Source organism: Nematolebias whitei, chromosome 5, assembly GCF_014905685.2.
Source record: "Nematolebias whitei isolate Nwh7 chromosome 5, NemWhi1, whole genome shotgun sequence".
Lineage (NCBI taxonomy): Eukaryota > Metazoa > Chordata > Actinopteri > Cyprinodontiformes > Rivulidae > Nematolebias > Nematolebias whitei.
This window is the reverse complement of record NC_056502.1, coordinates 45,260,028-45,269,989: the sequence shown is the minus strand read 5'-3', so window position 1 is coordinate 45,269,989 and position 9,962 is coordinate 45,260,028. Positions and strand designations below refer to the sequence as shown.

Below are 9,962 nucleotides of genomic sequence, written 5' to 3'. Positions count from 1 at the left end.
AGAACAACTCTTTAATGAAACCAGGATGATGAATTATAACATTTAATTTCCCTCTGGGATTAATAGTCTTTTTGTAATTTGATTTGTATATATGTATACAATGTATGTATATTTATATATATATTACGTACATTACATAATAACCTACATTTGATTTGACATTTAACAACTCTTTCAGAGCTTATGTTTACCACGCAGCTCTTTAAATAAAGCTGTCGCAAATTATCTTCATGATTGAAGTGCTGTTTAGCAATATTAAGTTAGTGCTCCTTTGTACCACAGTGAAAGTCGTGGAGAGAATTTTTGACCTTGGGCGAAAAAGACACAGAAGCTGCTGGATCCACAAGATGGACATCATGGCCGAGGTGTTTGACGTGCAATGACTGAAAACCTCCTGAATGAGGATGATTGTAAACGTAGATTACACAATTCCTACACCTTTTTAACTCCACTGCAATGTTCATTTACAATACATGGACATTCTGTATTATGGTTACGTTTTTCAGTACTCATTACAGATAAAACCGAAAAAATGCATAAATAAAAATACTGGACTTTATTTGTAACTGAAGATGTATCACTTCTCATCGGAGGCTCTTTCTCAATTTAATGAAACGAGGAGTGTGATTCAAGTTATAAAGCTGTGGTGTGCCGTAAGCTTGTATTATGGAGACTGGTGCATGCAGATCAATCTCCAGCAAGCTTACAGAACACCACAGCTTTATAACTTTAATCCCATATTCCTTTTTTCATTGAATTGAGTGCTCCTCGGATGATTAGCGAAACGTCTTCAGTTTTAAAAAAAGTCCTGTGGTTTTGTTTTTATCTTTTTGGGGGGGGATTTGCCGTGTCAAGGAAAACTGAGAATCTTCACCAGCATTGTTACAGGTAAAAAACAATTACTTCACTTATCCTACACTATTGACGTAAAAAAAACACTGTAAGCACTTCACTTTGATGATCAGATGGAAGCTCAAGACTTGAAAATGTTTCTTTTATTAGAAATAAAGACCTGTACAAAAAAATAATAATTATACACTAATTATATATGCAAACTTAACAAGCTACATGTTTGGCTATTTGTGGGCTTACCTTGCAGGATCTACATTTCTATATATCAACTATGATCTACTCTAAATATTTTTAAACATGTCTGTTTGCCATGGAACGGGCAATGGATTCCAGCACCCCAAGGAGTGCCTGATTGAAAGCAGCACTCTGTTCAGCCTCCTGCCTTTGCTGTGCTGCTTCCTCTCTCCTTAAGGCCATCTCCTCCCTCCTAATTGATTTCTCCTGCTTCCTCACTGCTGCAGCTTGGCATTGCCTCTCCGCAGCTTCTTCTTGCCTTGCTTTTTTGGCATCCTCACAAATAAAATGGAAGTGTTCCTCTCTCTGCTTCCGGTTCATCTCCTCTTGTTCAGTATGCGCAGAAACAAAGCTCTCTGCTGCACTTGTTGATCTGCGCTTTCTATTGCCTATGAATAACACACAAGAAAATGGCTGTTAGATGATGAAGTACAGGTAGAGTTTTTAAAAAAATTATTTAAATTAAAGTTCCTGCTAATTTCAAAAGGTGTTTGTTCACAAGATCAGAAATGATTCTGTTCATAAAGCAGTCTAGTACTTTAATGATAGTAAGCAGGTGGGCATAAATAAACTACATGTAGTCATTTACAACGGTTTGTGCTATTTAGAAAAAGAACAGAGCATCGTTAATCTGATCAAAAATCACTACACCCTGTATAATTTCAATAATAAACTTCATAAATGAAAGTTTAAGTAATAAATGAATAATTAAATTTAACATTTATACATTACAACTGAATAAACAAGTAGTTTGAATACATGCAAGGTGTTTTACAACAAAAACAAAACAACATTCATATCAACATGATCAATGTGATGTCAAACACGATTGTTGCTTCTTACCTAGTAACGGGTGCTGTTTGGTGCCGCTCTGCTGCGTGTTGCCCGGTGGCCTGGATGTGCCCGGTGGCGTGCATGTGCCCGGTGGCGTGGATGTACTTGGAGCTGGTGTGGTCGGGAAGGGTCAGAAGCGGGGAGGATTGGACGGTCAAAAGCAGAATCTGGCGAACCTTCATCTTCAGTGGGACTTTCTGCATCAAAATAAGAGTGGAAAAACAGCAACAGAGTACAGTTAGCAATGATGCTAACTAATGACGACGTAACCGTGTCAGCCTCGTTTGTTCAGAGTACTTTCAGAAAACGCAAAGAAACGGTTGCATGAGGAAAAGGAAATATGCTTAAAGTAAATAAAATACACTCACCATCAGCTATATATTCCAGAAGAGCAGTGACCGTGTCTAGGCCACTCTCCCTCCCTTTGCTGGCTGGGCGTTTGCGGTAAATGGCATCCATTTGTACAAACCACTTCCAGTTTCTTCTGTTTGCTCCACTCCTACCGTTGTGGTCCTTAATCGTTTTGTAATCGCTTTTTAGTTTTTTAAGCTTTCCTCTTTGCTTTGGTGTGCGATGATAGCCCTTCACCGCCATCTGCGCAGACACCTCTTGAAAAATCTTTTCATTTCGTTTCGTTCCATCTAGCTCGCTCTGCACTTGTTCATCGGCCAGCAAACAGAGAAATGCCTGAACTTCAGCATTCGACCGGTTGTGCCATGATTATTTGTTTTACCTTATAAAATATTCCAAAATAAGCTCCTCCGATTTCTTGTTGTCTGTTATGCGGGTGAAAAAGAAAATGGTGGATTGTGATTTCCGGTGGAAGACTGAATCTCCGCCCTCCACCAATGAATACGCCCCCTGACCAATCAGTGACCTACAGTGCGCTGATGTCACATCTAGACCCTACAAGAACCAGACCTGGGACCTCAGAGATTTAGGTCCCAAAAATGGGGTGGGTTCCACCGCTAAAGGCATTGTTGATAAAACACGCAATCGGCCACAACTAGTTACATAGGAGTACCAAAAAGCCCCGTGGATAAGGGGCTTTAGTAACCTTTCCCATTCTCTTATAAAAACTTCAGTGCCCCCCTCACCCCTGGTCGACAAATTCACTCACGAGATGAGCAAGTGGCAAGTTAACTAGGGGGAACACTGCATTTCATATGCTCTTAAACACTTTGACTATCGTGATGAAGACGTTGACAATGAGATGAATGTACAGTACTGCACAGTGAGTACAGTACACACAATATAAAAAAACTGGGTTTAAAAAACCCATGTTATAACCAGGAAGCTGCATGTCATGATAACGCTGGAATTAATACGTTTTAGGTCTTTAATGATGTAGTGGACTAGGCCTGATGTCGAAACCTTGACCTTAGGCACCTTGTGGGACAGAAACTGTCATTTCATTGATTTGAATCCAGAAATACAGGTTCACCCATCCTGAGACTTCAAGGAACATCAGCTTGTCATTAAGGTCTGCACAAATCTGTTAATGACACAGTCATTTTTGTAAAGGTGTGTTGAAGCAGGCAAACAACCAAAACAGGAAGGGCAGCTGCCCTTGAGGACCAAAACTGCCCTGCCCTTGACTAGTGTATGATTTGTGAATCAACTTTTAACACTGATCTTTGCCTACAGGAGACTGACCCAGAAGAAGAAGCAACTGAGGGTGTGACTGTGGGCATACTGTTTGTTCTAGAGGATTGTGACACAGCAGTGACTTCTACATCAGTGCAGAGCAATGCTGTTATTCTGGAGAAAGCAGTAGTTCTTGATGAAGTCCAAGATCTTCCAACTGCATTGGCATATCTTTTTGGACTTACACTGTATATATGCTGTAAAGATGTCGTACCCAAAGACTCTGAAGTACACTTTCGATGCACTTCAAAACATGTTCATGGACAAGGGCTCTGGTTGTACTCAGCGTGCACGATCTCTAAAGTACAAACTTTTTTTTTAAACCAGCCAATCTAGTGAATGAAGGGTTCACTGGAAGCTCAGGCTGATAAAAGAGTTTCTTCATCACAAATCTCCTGTACTCTTAAAAAGTACTCACTGACCTTTAGATTATCTCATATCCCTCATCCTCCCTTTTCATTAAAATAATGACTTGGCTGCTTTCCTGATTTAAACTTTAGATCCCAGGCTGCATCTTATCTGAAGAAAACCACCTGCTGAACCTCCTGTTTTCTTAGAACTTCCGTATTAGGAAATGTGTGTATGTGTAACTAAAGATCTATAAAGGCCAGTGAGTCCTTTGTTCGGGGCTTCACTTTTGCACTGCAGGCAGAGGGAGCCTTCGGACGCTTGTTTGAACCTCCGAAATAAAGACACTTGCAAGATCATATCTGATCTCTTCATTGAGTCTCAGCAAACTTACATCTCACTGCTAAAGTTTCCACGACAACAGTTTGTTATGTCATTTATCCGCATTTAGTAATTCAGAGATGTGTTTGACTACTGTGGCTGTATTTGCAGTGTGGAATTTTGTGACAGTAGCTCACCTTCAAATTCGTTAAAACTGGTTAATACTATTCTGGTGATATTAGAATTCTTGTGTGTGTGTGTGTGTTTTATTTATTTTTTGCTGCATGATGCAACACTTGAATCCACCACTGTTAATAATGTATTCCACTGTTCCATGCTGTGAAATATTTGTGGTGTGAAAAATATTTTGTATCTTTATAGATGTTGAAATTTTTTTTTGATATCAGTTCAATAAAGTAACAAACATACATAACGAAGTATGAATTCATTAAGTTCTGTAATTATTTTGGTTGGTTAAATTAATTGACCATGGTTAAAATTTTATATATGGTTCATTAGCTTTCTATAATTTTGTGAATGGCTCCATTCAGTCAGTAATCAAATTCAAACTGGCAAGATTAATAGTTGAGAGAATTAAACCAACAACTTAAATATAATTAATACAACGATGAAATTATAATTAGCAAAATCAGATGGCAAACCATTGAGAAAACTCAAAATTCTTAATGGAAAACGTTGCTTTGTTTTTTTGAAAACTCAATTATTCTTTTTTTTAACAGTGAACAACAGGTGAGAAAGACTGCCTTTTCCAGTACTGGGCAAACAACCAAGCTCGCTTTCCTCTCCTTGGTGCTGTTGCGGCAAAGTTACTGAGTGCTCCTTCAACCAGTGTGCAAAGTGAAAGAGTGTTTAGCACAGCATCCAGTATTGTAGATGAAAAGAGGAATCGTCTGACAGCAGAGCATCAGAAATGCTCATATTCCTCAAAAAGAACCTGCAAATATTTAAGAGATTTCACTCTATCAATCCCTCAGTGTTAACTTTTTGAGGAGTCATTTAGTTTTACCCTGACACATGCTCAATAATCCTTTTAGATTTGGTTTTACATTTCTTTCTAAGAATACCAAAAATAGTCCATGCTCAATAATCCAGGTATACAATCCAACAATTTTCAGTCAGGTCATCTGGACAGTTTCTTCTTCTTTTTTTTTTTCTGAAACGTTTCACCTTCCATCTGGAAGGCTTTATCAGTCAAGGAAACACACAACACAAAACTAATTCTTCCCCCAAACAGCTCACTCCAAAGTGGAACAAACCAGTTATGTTGGTGCTGTAGATGAACAGATGCTGAGATATATTCATCAATTAAAACGGATTCTTCATTTTTCTGGACTGTATATAAACGTGCATTGAATTTAACAGAAATGTAACGTGAGACGTTATTTATCTTTGACCCATCAAAATGAATGGAGATCATTTATTTACAGAATCAAAGTTTAACATCAAACATTTACATTAATTTGGCAAAAATATGAAAATGACAACATGGCTAGTTTTACAGGAAGTGAGAACAATACGGCGATTGTTTTCACTTTTCAGCAGAACAGCAGACATCAATTCACACAGCGGTGATTGAGAACTTTGCTTCAGACATTTCTAAAAATTATCTGTAATGATTTTAGCAGATAGGAGAGTTTAAAGATGGAAAGTGAAGTTTGTCTACAGAGAGATGTGTGAGGGAATTTGTCTGTTTTAACCAGAACAACACGCTCCTTCTTTTCCAGCTTGGGCCAACGGTACGCTAGTTGAGATCGACTCTTTACCTTGCAGATGATAGCTTCAGCGTCGGCGTAGAGCTCTCCTTTCAACTTCTTTCAGCGTCTCCGTGAGAACAGCTAGAAACTCCTGGAGTCGTGAGGTCATCCAAACAGAAGTTATAATTCCCAAAATCGTCTCTGGTTCAGCTTGGTTCTAATTCAGCAGCATCCATGAATGCCTGCGTTTGCATTCTGGAACTCCCAAACTCTCTGCTTGAACTGCTACTCCATCTTCAAGACTGAGCTTACAGCAGCTTCAAGACTGAGCTGAACTCTCTGAACTCCAAAACTCTGAACTCTACTGAGCTGAACTCTCTGAACTGGGAAGTGCCACATTTAAATGGGCTCTACTTCCGGTTCATTTGAGAGCTTTTGATTGGTCGATGGACCAAAGCAGAGGTGTGGTTTGTGATGTAAGGTGTTATGGAAAGTCAAGGATTGTTTAAGAACAGACAGAAAGATTGTTGGAGAAAACCAGACTTAGTGGCGTCTCTACTCCTAGTATCTCGCTGTAAAAGTTAAACATGACATTTCTTTTCAGTAACTTTTTAGTTGACCGAAACTTGAACTCCGACACACTTACAACTTCTGCTCACTTCAAAGCAGATGATCAAGAAATTGAATCATTACTCTGTAACGTACTCTAACTTGATTTCACTTTGAATTGAGGATTAAAAATCATTACTACTGTTTAAGTAAATAAAAATGAGTAGTTCACTTCAACATGTAAACATTGTTTGAACTAACACAATTTGATTATCAAAACATTTGTAAAATAGTAATGATCATAGAGAATTGTCTTTTCCACTTGATTAATTCAAGAAAGAAAGTCTCAGGATGGGTCAAACTGTATTTCTGGATTCAAATCAATGAAATGACAGTTTCTGTCCATCTGGTCAGTTTTGACATCAGGCCTAGTCCACTACAGTGCTAAGATGGTGTCTTTGGCTTGCCCCCTCCTCTTGTGCTGGCCCTCTTCCTCGTCGACAGTCATATCAGACTGGTTCAAAACCAAAAATAGTCCATGCTCAATAATCCAGGTATACAATCCAACAATTTTCAGTCAGGTCATCTGGACAGTTTCTTTTTTTTTTTTTTTTTTTTTTTTCTGAAACGTTTCACCTTCCATCCAGAAGGCTTCATCAGTCAAGTAAACACACAACACAAAACTGATTTTTTTCCCCCAAACAGCTAACTCCAAAGTGGAACAAACCAGTTATGTTGGTGCTAAGATTGTGTCTTTGGCACGCCCCCTCCTCTTGTGCCGGCCCTCTTCCTCATCGACAGTCATATCAAACTGGTTCAAAATCAAAAATAGTCCATGCTCAATATTCCAGGTATACAATCCAACAATTTTCGGTCAGGTCATCTGGATAGTTTCTTTTTTTTTTTTTTTTGCTGAAACGTTTTACCTTCCATCCGGAAGGCTTCATCATTCAAGGAAACACACAACACAAAATGGATTCTTCCCCCTAACAGCTCACTCCAAATTGGAACAAACCACTTATGTTGGTGCTAAGATGGTGTCTTTGGCATGCCCCCTCCTCTTGTGCCAGCCCTCATCCTTGTCGACAGTCATATCAAAATGGTTCAAAACCAAAAATAGTCCACGCTCAATAATAGCATATTTTCCTAACAGAGCACTTCGCTCTCAGACTGCAGGTTTACTTGTGGTTCCTAGAACAAACCAGTAATGTTGGTGCTAAGATGGTGTCTTTGGCATGGCCCCTCCTCTTGTGCTGGCTCTCTTCCTCGTCGAAGGTGAAACGTTTCAGCAACAAAAAAAAAAAGAAACTGTCCAGATGACCTGACTGAAAATTGATGGACTTTCTAAGAATAGTTTCAGACTGTGGTGTTAAGCTTAATTCTGGTCACTTTCAATGCCAAACCTATTGTTCTTTGGTCTGTGTTTTTCAGGTGTGCACTGTGTAGAGGAAGGGGTCCTCAAAATTATTGAGTTTTGATTAGGAATTTTATTTTGAAAGGGGCACCACTTGCTTTCCGGTTATTAAGCAAGAAAAATATAAAAAATCAGTATCAAAATTTATGTATTCTAATTAGGGCATTAACAGAGTACTCGAGTAATTTACACAACGATTGCTAGGACCTCTATCGAGGTTAAAAAGTTAACATCGAGTATCCGTAGTGACGTCATATTATGTGACCACCGTATGACCGTAGGGGGTGGTGTTGCACTGTTGCAGGTCACAGAGTATGGTGTAACACCGGGTCCAATCCACCGAACCATTTTCGGTTAAGTTTCGTTTTTGACGTGCTGCACGTTTCTTCACGTTTGCAGTTTAATAATAATAACTAATAGTTTAGTTTTTCCTGTGACTTATTTGCAGTATGATAAATGGTAGGAGCATAATATATGCTCCCACTGTTTTGTTGGTCTTTTTTTTTGTAAATAATTACCTTTTTTTTGCGGTTTTATTTATTTATTTATTTTTGTATCTTGAGATCTATGACGTCATCAAATACTCGAGTTCTACTCGGGTTTTATTATATTAATGTCGAGTTTAAAAATTATGTACTCGTTCAACCCCTAATTCTAATGAGTACTTTTCGTATTAAATTCTTCTGTCGTATATAATAAATGCATGAATTCAAAGTACAATTTTGTGAAGTTTATTATCAATTTTGGTAAATATTCAATTCAAAAATACTTTATTAATCCCAAAGGGAAATTAAGTGTTGTCGTAGCTCATCCTGGTTTCATTCAAGAGTTATTATAGATGCTAATAGCTGTGGGCAAGAAGTATCTCCTGCAGTGAATCCGAAGAATATGGCCACAGATGCCAATCTGTCCACCTGGATCCAACTTCCTGTCACATCTGGCGGGCCTTTCAGTCCTCCTGGGCAGCAGAACTGCCCAAAGTGATAAGTGATCAAAAATGATGAATACAGCTGAAGTATGAATAATGGCTTCGAATCGACAACACAAAAATAATTTAACTTCTAAACTTTAATATGGTGAATTATGAGGTTTAAAAGCAGAGTAAATTATCATCTATAAATGTATCTAAAAGGAAGTGTTTTGGCTAGATTTAATTTGTCAATTTAGGATTTTAAAAGAGCTTAATTTTAATGAATATAATAATGCTGATATCTTAATGAATTTGACTGGAAGGCTCTAACACCAGACACCAAGCACCTGCAAAGGAAAGAACAGCTTTTCCTACCTATTTGAAGTTCTATTTCAACCATCTCAGGGTTACCAGATTTCTTTGTGATTTTTTTCATTCAACATTGATTATTGAGCATGCATCAGGATATTTTTCATTCAACCTTTATTTCTACAGGTTAGTCTCATTGAGCCTCAAGGACTCATTTACAAGAGAGACCTGTTTTAAACAAAGAATGATGACAACAGTAGACCACAATGACAGCAGTGGACAATCATAAAAGAAAGCATATGAAGAAAATTATATATATTAAAAAAAAAAAAAAGAAACCAAAACAGCTACATTATAAAGCAATGTAAAATACTAAAAAACAGGAACTGTCTTGGTTTTTGCCATGAACTTAGCAGATGTTTGAAGCCATTTAATCACTTCAATATCCACTTTAAAATTAGGAATAAAAAAAAAAACGTGTTAGCAGGATTTAATTCTAACTTTGAAACTTATTCAACATTAATAAAACTTACCTCAAGTTGCCATTTTTGGACATACATGCATATATTTGTACAACTTGTACTTACCTGTAGCGAGATTATTAAAGCCTCATATAAAGTCAATAATGAGGATATCTGACCGGTATCGGAATAGTATTGGTATCGTCCGATATCCTGACTTAAGTATCGGGATTGGATTGGAAGTTAAAAAATTTTTTTTTAAAAAGGTGGAGACACATGACTGCTTTTGGCTCTTTTGATCAGAAGACTTGTTTTGTGCAGTTGGAAGCCCCCCGCACCCCCAGCATATCTTCATGGGATAAGAGAAG

The 9,962-nt window shown here is 37.9% G+C and overlaps 1 protein-coding gene across 1 annotated transcript in view; it reads right to left on the bottom strand.

The window, feature by feature from the left end:
• The window catches only part of LOC119410418 (ectonucleotide pyrophosphatase/phosphodiesterase family member 2), a 303,683-nt gene that overhangs the window by 200,018 nt on the left and 93,703 nt on the right, over positions 1–9,962 (bottom strand). The gene's annotated exons all lie outside the window — the stretch shown is intronic.